Below are 14,699 nucleotides of genomic sequence, written 5' to 3'. Positions count from 1 at the left end.
AACATTTTTGAGATCAGGCACAATAGCTCACGCCTGTAATCCCAGCACTTTGGGAGGCCGAGGCAGACGGATCACGAGGTCAGGAGTTCAAGACCAGCCTGGCCAGCATGGTGAAACCCCGTCTCCACTAAAAATACAAAAAATTTAGCTGGGCCTGGTGGCATGTGCCTGTGGTCCCAGCTACTGGGGAGGCCGAGGCAGGAGAATTGCTTGAACCCGGGAGGCGGAAGTTGCAGTGAGCCGAGATTGCGCCACCGCACTTGCAGTAAGCCGAGATGGCGCAACTGCACTCCAGCCTAGGCAACAGAGGGAGACTTCGTTTATAAATAAATAAATTAATTAATTAAACAAATACAAAAATTAGCCAGGCGTTGTGGCGGGCGCCTGTAATCCCAGTTACTCGTGAGCTGAGGCAGAGAATTGCTTGAACGTGGGAGTTGGAGGTTGCAGTGAGCCGACATTATGCCACTGCACTCCAGCCTGGGCAATAGAGCAAGACTCTGTCTCAAAAAAAAATTTTTTTTTTTGAAAGAAAATGAAGACCTAAATAAATGGTTATACTATACTCATAGGTTGTGAGACTCAATATGTTACAATGTCAGCTATTTCCAAACTGACCTATAGATTCCACATAAATACATACGAAGGCCCAGTGTGTGTGTGTGTGTGTGTGTGTGGGTGTAACATGACAAGTTTTTTCTAAAATTTATATGAAAATGCAAAGGACCAAAAATATCAATAAACTCTTGAAGATCTCTCGAAGAATAATGAGGGTGGACACCTACCAGGTATCAAGACTTATGTAAAGTTATGGTAATTAAGACTGTTATGATGGTGACAGGACAAAGATGAAAGAAACGGGATAGCACAGGAACAGAATTCCATATAAATGAACACGATTTAAGACAAAGGTGACCCTCCTGAGCAATGGTAAAAGGACTTTTGAAATTAAATAGTGCTCGGTCTATTTGATATTCACGTAGAAAAAGAAAGAAACATGACTTCTACCTAAAACTTTATCCCCAAATCACGTGCATATATATTCATTATAAATTTAATTGGAAAAGATAAAATAATGTTTTAGGAGGTATAAATTGTTTTCATGACAGAGAATGTATTTGAAATAAAACAAAGATCACCAGGCATAATTACAAATGTGACTACATAAAATTAATAATTTGAGAACTTCTGTCCATTGAAAAACAACATTAAAGAGAATGCAGGGCAAGGCACAAATTGGGAGAAAATATTTATAAGATATATTTAAGGGCCCATATATAGGTTATATGAAGAACTGATACAAATCACTAAGGAAATGATTGACCATCAAAACCCAAAGTGGATGAGACACTTGAGCAGGATCTTCACAAGATAAAATATTATCAACAAACTTATGGAAAAATCAGATTCATTTTTAATCAAGAAAATACAAATGAAAACCATATCAGAATGGCTAAAGTTAAAAAGACGACAATATAGGTAAGTACACCAATGAAAGCTGTCATGTACTGCTGGTGAGAGTATAATTTGGCACAACCACTTTCAAAAACAGTTTTTGATCTAGCAGTCCCACTCTGAGGAATATTCTCTGTTTAAATGCGTGGACTTGTTCATCAAGATGCAGTTTATAAAAATGCTTTGGTGGGATGCAGTGGCTTATGCCTGTAATCCCAGCACTTTGAGAGGCCGAGGCAGGTGGATTGCTTGAGCCCACGAGTTTGAGACCAGCCTGGGCAACATGGCGAAAACCCATCTCTACAAAAAATAGAAAAAATTAGCTGGGCATTTTGGTGCATGGCTGTAGTCCTAGCTGCTAGGAAGGAGAATCACTTGAGCCCAGGAGTTGAGCTGCTGTGAGTCATGACTGTGCCACTGCATTCCAGCCTGGGCAACAGAAAAAAAAGAAAAAAAAGAAAAGAAAAATAAAAAATAAAAAAATAGAAAATGCTTTTAGCAGTAAAATTCAATTCAAAATTACTTTGTACTGTAAGTGGACCAAATGCTTTTTGATAGTAGAATGATAAATATATTGAACTATATTCACACAACAAAATAGCAATGAAAATGAAAACTGCAACTCTGTGCAACAACATGGATAAATCTCAGAAAGTTGAGCAAAAAAGGCTAGACCTCCCAGCCTTCCTCCATAATATTAAATAATCCCATATAAATTCCCTCAGGCAAAATTCTACTATATTGTATAGAGATGTAAGCTTTAGTGTTAAAACGATAAAGAAAAATCTAGGAATGATTACCACAAAAGTCAGGATAATAGTTACCTTTGGGAGGGGGAAGGGACAGTGATTAGAAGTGGACAGAGGGAGGAGAGAATTTCATGTATTTATTGGCTTTATTTTCATGTTCTAGTTGTTAATTACAAAAATATTTGTTTTGTGGTACTCTACCGAGCTGTACATTTTGTTCACTTTCTACACACGTTATATTTATCAATTAAAATGTTTAAAAATGTTAATGTAAGGCAAAGATCTTAGTTTCTACTGAGGAGCTGATATATTTCTTCTATCTTGTAAACTATTCTGTTTTTACTCTTCAGTTTGGCTGACAGAAATCCTAGAACTAAATTTGAGATTCAGGTCTAGCAGTTATATAAACCATATAAACCGTTGTGAATAGATATTTCCATTATTTTTCCTCAGTGTTTGACCTTCTACTAATACTTTTTATTTCCATAATTGTTTTTTACCTACGTGTATTTAAACCATTGTTTAGTTTTATTTATTTATAAGCAGATAAGACTGTTTGGAATACAAGTGATGTTACATCTTTTAAAATTCAAATTAATTACTTGAACCTTCACTTGTATAAATTAGTAGGAATATTATTATTTCTCTCAGGGATCTCTCCTACGTCTCAAGTGACCAAAAATCCTAGAAGCATTAAAAAAAATTTAAAAAGAACTTAATTTACCCAAATAAATATCCAACTCACATTTAGAAAGTAATTAAGGAAGTTTAAAAAATTTAGTGATGTTTATAGGAGAAATAACCATGTAGTAATCCTTTAAAACATATTAATGCTGCAAATAAAATAACAGTGCATACTTTACCATAACTCCAAATTCTATAGTGCCCAAGTAACCATGGTTGAAATGAACAACTTGAGCCTAAAGGACAGACGTGGTATGTTAACACACCTAGGATGGCTGTAACCTGTAATCATTATGTGGTAGGAAATTATAGTAAATTTTAACTTGAAAAATACTTACTTTACATAATCTGTTACATTTCTAAATGTACTTCAAATTAAATTTACTTCTTGAATATAACTCCTGAAATAAGTATAGCACAATTAATTCCTTAATAAAATGTTTTTAATATGAAATAAAAGTCTTACAGACATTTGAATGCAATATGATTCATAACTCAGCATTTCCAGGCATTTGAATAATTTATACATATAAATAAGGTTTACTGCAACTAAAGACTTTAATAAACCAAAGTAAAACTTTTGCTTGTTTCACTTATAGGGATTATTTATAAACTTGACAATAATTATTAAGGCAAAAATTGCGACACTGAAGGTCTGAGTTACTAAGGAGCTTCTCTGCCAGTGATTGCCTCCTCACATTACAATGATGGGTCAATACTACTGGATCAATGGCTAACTATAAGCAGTCTTCCTTTCAAGAAAAAAAAAATCCATAATTATGTGAATTATGTTTATATTTTATATAGAGCTCCAGCTCCAAGTCTATGAGGGTGCATTTGGCAGAATCTGAACAAGCAACAAAATGATTAGAGGTTTTTGTTTTTTTGTTTTTAACAGTTTTGTTACGATGTTTCCACCCCAAAATGTACCTAGGTAAGTGCTGGGCCCATTTTTCCTTATTAGTGACCTACCTGTAATTGTATTAGCTAGAACCACATATCATGCCTAGCTGCTCCATCAGGAGCCTCTGCTGCCTTGATGACCATGTCTGGCCAGACGGGCCCAATCAGGTAAAAATGACTGGACTAGACATGGGCACCTGATTTTAGGAACCAGTCCATAGCCTGCTTCTCCACCTCTGACTGACACAAAAAGAGGCATTGAGACAATCATATTCTTTCTTGGAGATTTGAACTAAGAATTTGCTGGAGGACCCTGTGCAAAACCATGGCAGGCAGAAACTACGAAGAAGCTTGCTCAAAGTGAAACTGAAGGAAGTAGCAGAATTATGCAGACTGGGGACCAATGGAATCAACATCTGTTGACTCTGGATAACTTGAAACCCAACCACCATTCAGCTTCAATGTCCATAAAACCAGATTTTACTGTGATACCAGTCCTTTTTTCTTTCAATGTGAGCCTTTACAGTAAACTTCCTTTGTTAGGCAGGGGCTAGCTAATGCCAGTTGGTCTCTATTTCTTACATCTAAAAAGAAACCGGAACTAAAACATAGAACAAACACCAGTATTGGGTCAAGGGTTGTAGTCTTATTGTTTCTCAATTAAAGGAATATTATTTTTAAAAGTTCAAAATAGAATGAAACAAAATCTCATTTAAAGATGGAACTGGTAGTTAAAATATTTTGGTGACTCCTTTGCACCTGAGACAAATTATACTGGAGACTAGCTGTCATCTGAAATCACTTTTTCTTAAGTTTTTTGGTTCAATTATTGCATAAAGACCTAAGAGTTAGAGAAATAAGGAATGTGTTTTTATTTCTCTGTAGCCCCATACTCCTGGGGATGACATTTCAACCTTTGCTTTATCAGTTTCTTCAATTTTCTTACCCTCTGAAGCTAGCAATACACTTTTCTTACTAGGCTCCAGCTTTGGCTCAATCATGCTATTTATTTTCTCAGCTGCTGAGCTGTTATATTGGAAAGAGTCTTAACTGCACTAGCATGAACCTATAGTCATCAGCTGAGCTTTCAATGGCACATGACAATGTCACTGACCAGCTCATGCTTCTCTTCTCCAAAGTAGAGAGTCCAAATTTCTAACACTTTCTATAAATCCCCTTCCAGCTCAGGTTGTTCCTTTTTTAAAAAGTTATTTGCATCCTACTTCCCAGAAAAAAAAATTGACCTATGAAATATAAAATCCCTCATTAAAATTATGAAGTAGATAAGGATGTCTGTCATATCTAATTTTTCTCAGGGTGGAATATAGCTAGCTTTAAAATCAGCCAACTGACCATGAATTAACTACAGTTCTAAGCCTTTCTTACAAGTAAAGGGGTCCACTTTACAAAGTTTTAACTAAAACCCATAAGCGGAAGTCGCTAGGTGGAGCTTTTGGAAAAAATCTTTCTTCCTGATGGAAACAAGGAACTGCAGAGGTCATGATGGGACTATGAGGCGTAAAGCCACACTCTAAGGACAGTAGAGCAGAAGAATTCAAGGAGTCAAGGTTCCCAAGGTATCGTGCAACCACAGTACTTGGCCTGGGTGGCCTAACTCTATGCCATCAATCCTTTACCCTTTGATATTCATCAATCCCTTACTTGTTTAAACCAATAATTCTCAAACTAGTAGCATCAGTATCACCTGGGAACTTGTTAGAAATCCATATTCTTGGGCCCCATACTGGATAAGAAACTCAGTGTAGGTTTAGAAATCTGAGTTTTTATAAGCCCTCCAGGTGATTTTGACTCATTTTAATGCCTGAGAACCTCTAGTTTAAGTCGCTGTCTTTTAAGTCTTCCTAAAAGCCAAATAAAAAATGTATTTTTGTGCATATATGGGGCTGGAAAAACTGGCCAGCTTTAAAAAAGTAACATTCTTATTTTTAATATATTAACAGCTAATATAAAAAAGTAAAAGATTTGTATAACAAAATAAAATACTTATACCATGGTATGGAAGAAAAGCAAGTTATGCATGTCGTATCTACTATTCATATGCACATGAGTATGTACAAATACCCCCACACATTTCAAATGAGATATTCCAAATATTGACTATATGTTATCTCTGGGTTGTGAGATTTAACTAATGCTTGTTTTCTTTGTTTTTTTTTTTTTATTCCAAATTATCTACAATGAAGATGTATTGCTTTTAAAACCAGAAAAATATGCATAGAATATTATATATGAAGCATGCAAATAATAGGTTTAAGAATAGACACTAGGTGAGACATAAGGATTTAATTACTAAGGATAAACTTAAGAGAAATTGTACTAAAGCTCATAATGGGATAAATAAAGTTGCAATGTTTTTTGGCAATCGTTCTACAGTACCAAATACACTCCCTGGAATCTTCACTACGATCAAGATAATGAACCTATTCATCACTCCCAAAAGTTTCCTTGTGCTCCTTTAGATTACTTTTGTTTGTAATAGGTAAGTTGACATAATTTACTTTTGATTCATGGCTGTGTTAGACAAGAAGCTCGCAAAATTACTCGAAATTTAATAATCAGCTCTTACAAGCTAGTATGAACTGGCTACAGCACACTACTTATTCTGTTACTGCTCATTCTCCTTTCTCCAGTTTATGTAACCTCAGTTTCTTTGACATTTCCTCATCTTACCTGTTTTTTCCAGGCTTTCATCAATGTTAAACCTCTCAATTCAGTGGTTGCGCTCAGACCTGGACCTAGAGAGACCTATACTCTAGGTTATAGGCTTAGAAATGAAGCCAAGCAGTAAATGTTAAAGAAAAAGAAAGCCTGGGGCAGTTTACAAGGGCTGAGAAACTGGAGGGTGCTGGGAAAAGCAGCTCTACTACAGAAAGGGCCCCTTTCTAAGTAAGTCACCCTTGGGAGTTCAGTCTGTGAATGTCAGTAGGAGGTTGAAGGGAAGCAGGTTACCCAGTTCTGATGTGGGGCATACTATTGCACACTGCTTTCTGCAAGCACCACTTAGTAGCACTAATTGAATCCAACCCCACTGATCATTTCAGATACCAACCCCCATCTGGCCTATATCTACTCAGGAATAATGGCTGTGGGTGTCATAGAGGTAATTTGAAAAGACATTTTCCTCTGCTGCTTTAAGTGAAACCTTAAGAATATTAAAAAAAACCCTCAGCAGTCCCAAAATGTCTTATTCAGGGTTAATAACTTTCTTTCCACTGGCCATAATGGAATTTAGTCCTCATCTATGTGTTTTTGCTTTTATGAATCCCAGAAAGATGGCCTGATTTTAAAGCTTGTCCTTGACTCTTCTTCAAGCAGCAGGATCCAGATCATTCACTCTGTCACCATAATTTTAACATAAAACACTCCTAAACTGTATCTGAGACTATTACAAATTTCTTTATCTTGCAATAAAAGTAAAATCTCAAAATTTTTACAATTCTTAATAGTATTTAGGTTACCCTAGCCAAGTGCAGGCCTAGGAATGCTGGGAATGTCCTAGATGCAAATAGTTTTTTGGTGAATAGTTATTTATGCAGAATATTCTGGCCCAAGCTGAAAATGGCTTTTGATTGTTTAGAAAGGAAATTACAGCATTTAAAACATATTAAAGTTTAAAATAACATTTTTGAGCAATTAGGATATAAAATAATAGATGGGGAAGAAATTAGTTAAATTGCAAAACCCGTAAACAAAACTAACACTGCTCGTTTGTTCGAAGCCTAAGAAAATTTTCATTTCAAGAAGGCTTTTCCTATCTTGCAGACTACTGGAAAAAATGGTTGGTTCATTTCACATGAGTGTAACAGACTCTTTGGCTTTGGTCTGGTATTAATGATGTAAATGACAGTGTGAGGGAACACTGGGCCTGGGGGTTATTCCATTGGCAAAAAATGTATGAAAAACACAGGAACATTTATTCTGCTAAACTATTTTTATAAGCCTGTTGTGGCTTCTAATTCATCAAGAGGAAGGTTCCTTTACTTGCTACTCTTCACATTTCCAAATCCTCCCTGTCTTTGAATAATTGTTGCTATTCAAAGTGTTGTAATATATGGAAGAGCAACATGGATATCACCTGGGAGCTCATTGGAAATGTAGAACTTGGGCCCCAGACCTGCTGAAGCGGGATCTGCATGGTAACAAGATCCCAGGCCATTCACAATCACAAGAAAGTTCCACAGGTGACCATCTGCAGAGACTATCTCTAATAATTTTAGCCTGCAATGTTTAATGCCTCTTTTCACTGAACTTTTATCTTACCTTCAGTCTGCTGTATGTAATTTAGCAGTTGATTATATAATCTTACATTTCTTAATAATTACTGGAGGTATGCAAATCTTATTTACAAGATTATGTAAGTCTCTGTTACAGAGGTTTGCAATCACTGCTTATTATTCCATTGTTTGTTAAAGCCCTATTCTATTCCTTTCTGCCTTATGTTCCAAAACATTTTGAGGTCAGGTTTAGGAAGAACTATAAAAAATTATCCTAATATTAATAAAAATAAATATTTACATGCTTTAGAAAGAAGCTGTTAATAAGAGTGGAAGATTGTAGATAACTTCATATATAGTTTTTATTTTCTTATGAATGCCAAGACATAAAAGTAAACTGTGCTCTTGGCAAAAGGTTTAGAGTATAACCAATCCTTGATTTTTCATTAAAATCATGTTTGTAGCCTGTAATCCCAGCACTTTGGGATGTTGAGGCAGGAAGATTGCTTGAGACCAGAAGTTGGAGACCAGCCTGAGCAACACAGTGAGATGCTGTTTCTACCAAAAAAAGTAAAAAAAAAAGCTGGATATGATAGTGCATACCTGTAGTTCTACCTACTCAGGAGGCTAAGGTGGGAGGATCCCTTGAGCCCAGGAGTTTAAGGTTGCAGTGAACTCTAATTATGCCATTATGCTGTAGCCTACAGCCTGGGCAAGAGAGCAAGAAAGACCCTGACTCAAAAAAGAAGAAAGAGAAAGAGAGAAAAGAAAAAAGGAGAAAAGAAAGAAGGAAGGAAGGAAGGGAAGGAAGAAAGAAAGAAAGAAATAAGGACTCAGTATGAGTACATTAACAGCAAAAGAATTAAAGGTACTATGGCACAGTAGTTAATTTGAATTTTTTTTTTTAAATTATGCTTTAAGTTCTAGGGTACATGTGCACAACGTGCAGGTTTGTTACATATGTATACATGTGCCATGTTGGTGTGCTGCAGCTATTAACTCGTCATTTACATTAGGTATATCTCCTAATGCTATCCCTCCCCTCTCCCCCCTCCCCACAATAGGACCCGGTGTGTAATGATCCCCTTCCTGTGTCCAAGTGATCTCATTGTTCAATTCCCACCTATGAGTGAGAACATGCGGTATTTGGTTTTCAGTTCTTGCAATAGTTTGCTGAGAATGATGGTTTCTAGCTGCATCCATGTCCCTAGAAAGGACACGAACTCATCCTTTTTTATGGCTGCATAGTATTCCATGGTGTATATGTGCCACATTTTCTTAATCCAGTATGTCACTGATGGACATTTGGGTTGATTCCAAGTCTTTGCTATTATGAATAGTGCCACAATAAACAGACATGTGCTTGTTTCTTTATAGCAGCATGACTTATAATCCTTTGGGTATACACCCAGTAATGGGATGGCTGGGTCAAATGGTATTTCTAGTTCTCGATCCTTGAGGAATTGCCACACTGTTTTCCACAGTGGTTGAACTAGTTTACAGTCCCACCAACAGTGTAAAAGTGTTCCTATTTCTCCACATCCTCTCCAGCACGTCTTGTTTCCTGATTTTTTAATGATCGCCATTCTAACTGGTGTGAGATGGTATCTCATTGTGGTTTTGATTTGCATTTCTCTGATGGCGGGTGATGATGAGCATTTTTTCGTGTGTCTGTTGGCTGTATGAATGTCTTCTTTTGAGAAGTGTCTGTTCATATCCTTTGCCCACTTTTTGATGGGGTTGTTTGTTTTTCTCTTCTAAATTTGATTGAGTTCTTTATAGGTTTTGGATATTAGCCCTTTGTCAGATGAGTAGATTGCAAAAATTTTCTCCCATTCTGTAGGTTGCTTGTTCACTCTGATGGTAGTTTCTTTTGCTGTGCAGAAACTCTTTAGTTTAATTAGATCCCATTTGTCAATTTTGGCTCTTGCCATTGCTTTTGGTATTTTAGATATGAAGTCCTTGCCCATGGCTATGTCCTGAATGGTATTACCTAGGTTTTCTTCTAGGGTTTTTATGGTTTTAGGTCTAATATTTAGGTCTCTAATCCATCTTGAATTAATTTTCATATAAGGAGTAAGGAAAGGATCCAGTTTCAGCTTTCTACTTATGGCTAGCCAATTTTCCCAGCACCATTTATTAAATAGGGAATCCTTTCCCCATTTCTTGTTTTTGTCAGGTTTGTCAAAGATCAGACGGCTGTAGATGTGTGGTATTATTTCTGAGGGCTCTATTCTGTTCCATTGGTCTATATCTCTGTTTTGGTACCAGTAGCATGCTGTTTTGGTTACTGTAGCCTCCTAGTATAGTTTGAAGTCAGGTAGCATGATGCCTCCAGCTTTGTTCTTTTGGCTTAGGATTGTCTTGGCAATGCGGGCTCTTTTTTGGTTCCATATAAACTTTGAAGCAGTTTTTTCCAATTCTGTGAAGAAAGTAATTGGTAGCTTAATGGGGATGGCATTGAATCTATAAATTACCTCGGGCAGTATGGCCATTTTCACAATATTGATTCTTCCTATCCATGAGCGTGGTATGTTCTTCCATTTGTTTGTGTCCTCTTTTATTTCACTGAACAGTGGTTTGTAGTTCTCCTTGAAGAGGTCCTTTATATCCCTTGTAAGTTGGATTCCTAAGTATTTTATTCTCTTTGAAGCTATTGTGAATGGGAGTTCATTCATGATTTGGCTCTCTGTTTGTCTGTTACTGGTGTATAAGAATGCTTGTGATTTTTGCACATTGATTTTGTATCCTGAGACTTTGCTGAAGTTGCTTATCAGCTTAAGGAGATTTTGGGCTGAGACAATGGGGTTTTCTAAATATACAATCATGTCATCTGCAAAGAGGGACAATTTGACTTCTTCTTTTCCTAACTGAATACCCTTTATTTCTTTCTCTTTTCTGATTGCCCTAGCCAGAACTTCCAACACTATGTTGAATAGGAGTGATGAGAGAAGGCATCCCTGTCTTGTGCCAGTTTTCAAAGGGAATGCTTCCAGTTTTTGCCCATTCAGTATGATATTAGCTGTGGGTTAGTCATAAATAGCTCTTATTATTTTGAGATACATTCTACCAATACCGAATTTATTGAGAGTTTTTAGCATGAAGGGCTGTTGAATTTTGTCAAAGGCCTTTTCTGCATCTATTGAGATAATCATGTGGTTTTTGTCTTTGGTTCTGTTTATATGCTGGATTATATTTATTGATTTGTGTATGTTGAACCAGCCTTGCATTCCAGGGAGGAAGCCCACTTGATCATGGTGGATAAGCTTTTTGATGTGCTTCTGGATTCGATTTGCCAGTATTTTATTGAGGATTTTTGCATCGATGTTCATCAGGGATATTGGTCTAAAATTCTCTTTTTTTGTTGTATCTCTGTCAGGTTTTGGTATCAGGATGATGTTGGCCTCGTAAAATGAGTTAGGGAGGATTCCCTCTTTTTCTATTGATTGAAATAGTTTCAGAAGGAATGGTACCAACTCCTCCTTGTACTTCTGGTAGAATTTGGCTGTGAATCCCTCTGGTCCTGGACTTTTTTTGGTTGGTAGGCTATTAATTATTGCTTCAATTTCAGAGCCTGCTATTGGTCTATTCAGGGATTCAGCTTCTTCCTGGTTTAGTCTTGGGAGAGTGTAAGTGTCCAGGAAATTATCCATTTCTTCTAGGTTTTCTAGTTTATTTGTGTAGAGGTGTTTATAGTATTCTCTGATGGTAGTTTGTATTTCTGTGGGGTCAGTGGTGATATCCCCTTTATCATTTTTTACTGCATCTATTTGATTCTTCTCTCTTTTCTTCTTTATTAGTCTTGTTATCAGTCTATCAATTTTGTTGATCTTTTCAAAAAATCAGCTCCTGGATTCATTGATTTTTTGGAGGGTTTTTTGTGTCTCAATCTCCTTCAGTTCTGCTCTGATCTTTGTTATTTCTTGTCTTCTGCTAACTTTTGAATGTGTTTGCTCTTGCTTCACTAGTTCTTTTAATTGTGATGTTAGGGTGTCAATTTTAGATTTTTCCTGCTTTTTCTTGTGGGCATTTAGTGCTATAAATTTCCCTCTACACACTGCTTTAAATGTGTCCTAGAGATTCTGGTATGTTGTATCTTTGTTCTCATTGGTTTCAAAGAACATCTTTATTTCTGCCTTCATTTCATTATGTACCCAGTAGTCATTCAGGAGCAGGTTGTTCAGTTTCCATGTAGTTGAGCAGTTTTGATTGAGTTTCTTAGTCCTGAGTTCTAGTTTAATTTCACTGTTGTCTGAGAGACAGTTTGTTATAATTTCTGTTCTTTTACATTTGCTGAGGAGTGCTTTCCTTCCACCTATGTGGTCAATTTTGGAATAAGTGTAATGTGGTGCTGAGAAGAATGTATATTCTGTTGGTTTGGGGTGGAGAGTTCTGTAGATGTCTATTAGGTCTGTTTGGTGCAGAGATAAGTTCAATTCCTGGATATCCTTGTTAACTTTCTGTCTCGTTGATCTGTCTAATGTTGACAATGGGGTGTTAAAGTCTCCCATTATTATTGTATGGGAGTCTAAGTCTCTTTGTAAGTCTCTGAGGACTTGCTTTATGAATCTGGGTGCTCCTTTATTGGGTGGATATATATTTAGGATAGTTAGCTCTTCCTGATGAATTGATCCCTTTACCATTATCTAATGGCCTTCTTTGTCTCTTTTGATCTTTGTTGGTTTAAAGTCTGTTTTATCAGCGACTAGGATTGCAACCCCTGCTTTTTTTTGTTTTCCATTTGCTTGGTAGATCTTCCTCCATCCCTTTATTTTGAGCCTATGTATGTCTCTGCATGTGAGATGGGTCTCCTGAATATAGCAAACTGATGGGTTTTGACTCTTTATCCAATTTGCCAGTCTGTGTCTTTTAATTGGACCATTTAGTCCATTTACATTTAAGGTTAATATTGTTATGTGTGAACTTGCTCCTGTCATTATGATATTAGCTGGTTATTTTGCTTGCTAGTTGATGCAGTTTCTTCCTAGCATCGATGGACTTTACATTTTGACATGTTTATCAATGGCTGGTACCTGTTGTTCCTTTTCATGTTTAGTGCTTCCTTCAGGATCTCTTGTAGGGCAGGCCTGGTGGTGACAAAATCTCTAAGCATTTGCTTGTCTGTAAAGGATTTTATTTCTCCTTCACTTATGAAACTTAGTTTGGCTGGATATGAAATTCTGGGTTTAAAATCTTTTCTTTAAGAATGTTGAATATTGGCCCCCACTCTCTTCTGGCTTGTAGAGTTTCTACTGAGAGATCTGCTGTTAGTCTGATGGGCTTCCCTTTGACCATAGTATTATTCTTTAATCTCTATGTGCTTATAAGATTGCAATCTAATATCATAACAAGTCATCCCTTGTGTTTAAAGTACAAATCCATCAGAATTCGTTCCCAGATTGTATTAATTCTTTAAGAATTAAAATAACTATTAGCAAGAGAGAAACGAAAAATCTAGGAAATAGAACAACATAGCATATATATTGTACGCGTGCACACACACACCCACTCACACAGGCTGGCCTGTTGACTGCTCCAGGCAATGTTGGAATGGGAAGTACGTTTTCTGTTGAGGTTAATATTTTGTGGATTTTTTTAAACCATTGTAAGAAAACCTGCAATAAACTTAAGAGTAGAAAAAATACTTTTGCTGTTAGGAAAGATAAAAGAAAGTTATCATATATTATGCTCTATAGATTGTTTCTTTCGCTGGTACCAAAAGAATTGGGCCATGTTTGAAGATCTGAATTTCATTAAGTCTACACAGAATATAGTTTAAAGGTGTGAAGACTTTGCTATTAATATGATAAATAATTTTTCTTAAGACATTGTTTATCTACAGAGAGACCACCATATTCAAGATTTAAGGTAGATTATTTTTGTTCACATCATTTTGAGCTTAGGTTTTGCTTGATACATTCACAAGAAGGGGGCCTTTAATTTATATATTCTGTAAGAATAATTAATAGCTAATTTGCAGATTAAAAAGAAAATCCTGGCCAGGTGCGGTGGCTCACGCCTGTAATCCCAGCACTTTGGGAGGCCGAGGCGGGCAAATCACGAGGTCAGGAGATCAAGACCATCCTGGCTAATACACTGAAACTCTGTCTCTACTAAAAATGCAAAAAAATTAGCCAGGCCTGTTGGCATATGCCTGTAGTCCCAGCTACTTGGGAGGCTGAGGCAGGAGAATCACTTGAATCCGGGAGGTGGAGGTTGCAGTGAGCCGAGATTATGCCACTGTACTCCATCCTGGGCAACAGAGCGAGACTCTGTCTCAAAAAAAAAATTCCGTTTTTGTTTTTCCACAAAAATTATTTTCTATGTTTTCCTTGAAGGTTTTCCAAGGAAAACTTTGGAAACCATGTCATTTCCCCCTCCCTTGGATTACTTTTAATAATCTCAAGACAGTGTGGATTGGCTTGCAAAGACTAATAGTTGACTTCATGTCCCAGAAACATCAGAGAATGTTGATCATGTTGAGAGCTGCCCCTTTGTAGGCATCTACTGGGTTTCCTGGAAGTGAAAACTTGTAATTTTCAAGTATGGCATGGGAATAGTTGCTCTGAAATACATTCCAGAACTGTCAAGATTAGGTCTTCATAAGAAGTCAGGTCTGAAGAAGTCATTCATTCAAGGTGATGTTTAGTTAGTAGAAATCAGTGAAGGCAAT

Source organism: Theropithecus gelada, chromosome 13 (genome assembly GCF_003255815.1).
Source record: "Theropithecus gelada isolate Dixy chromosome 13, Tgel_1.0, whole genome shotgun sequence".
Lineage (NCBI taxonomy): Eukaryota > Metazoa > Chordata > Mammalia > Primates > Cercopithecidae > Theropithecus > Theropithecus gelada.
Note: the sequence above shows the minus strand (reverse complement) of the source record.